The sequence below is a fragment of the Bison bison genome, unplaced genomic scaffold (genome assembly GCF_000754665.1).
Source record: "Bison bison bison isolate TAMUID 2011002044 unplaced genomic scaffold, Bison_UMD1.0 scf7180017864249, whole genome shotgun sequence".
Taxonomy (NCBI): domain Eukaryota; kingdom Metazoa; phylum Chordata; class Mammalia; order Artiodactyla; family Bovidae; genus Bison; species Bison bison.
In genome coordinates, this window is record NW_011494821.1 from 385,215 (window position 1) to 386,106 (window position 892).

Genomic DNA, 892 nt, shown 5'->3' on the forward strand with positions numbered 1-892 from the left:
TGGCTTTCTGGGGTGGGCCCGCCTTCCTGGGCCTGGTGAATAGGCTGGTAGGGGTTGTCGCGGGGGGTGGGACTTGGGTCCTGGGGGGCCATGAGGAGTGGGGACAGTCCCGGGGGTTGAATACCTGGCCCCCAGGTCCAGAAGGCCCTCTTCCTGGGCCCTGCTGCTCCCCTTTCCCCCTGGCCTCCATTTCCTGCCTTTGGCCTCCATCTTGTGGCAGGCCCAGGGCCCAGGGCGACTTCCGGCCCCCCTCTCCCAACCATCTTCCGGCCCCACCACCTCTGGACTGCCAACTCCCAACACTGCTGTCCTTGGCCTTCTGTCTTTCCTTGCTTTCTCTTGGGTTCTGACCCAGGCAGGGGAGGAACGGACACAGGAAGCCTTGGGTCCCTGCCCTTGCTGAGTCGAGAGGCAGTCTGTTGGTCCTCCACAGTCATTCCCTATTTCCTCAGATCCCACCCCCCCCACACACTAGGGATCCCTTGAGCAGAGTTCCTACAGGGAAGATGGTTCCAGTCTTACTACACTGTAAGCTCACCCCATAGGCCCTTCTCCCTTCAGTTGTCTGCTCAGCTCCTAGCTCTAGTTTCTTGTTTTCCCCAACCCTTCTTGGGGCCATGTTTGCCTTTCAGCCTTCTCTCCCCACCCTTGGTGGTGGGGGGTCTTCACAGCACTGTCTTGTGCTCCCTTTCTCTCAACCCACCCCAGTCCTGCTCCCGCCCCAGCAGCACACTGTGGTTTGTACGGCACTGTGGCCACGTCCAAACCACACTGTGGTGTTAGAGCGAGGGTGGGGGAGGCACCGCTGAGGCTTGGCCCGGGAGGCCACCCTGGAGAAGCGACACAGAAAACATCTGGGGCCTTCTGGTGAGGTGGGAGGTGGGGTGGGGTG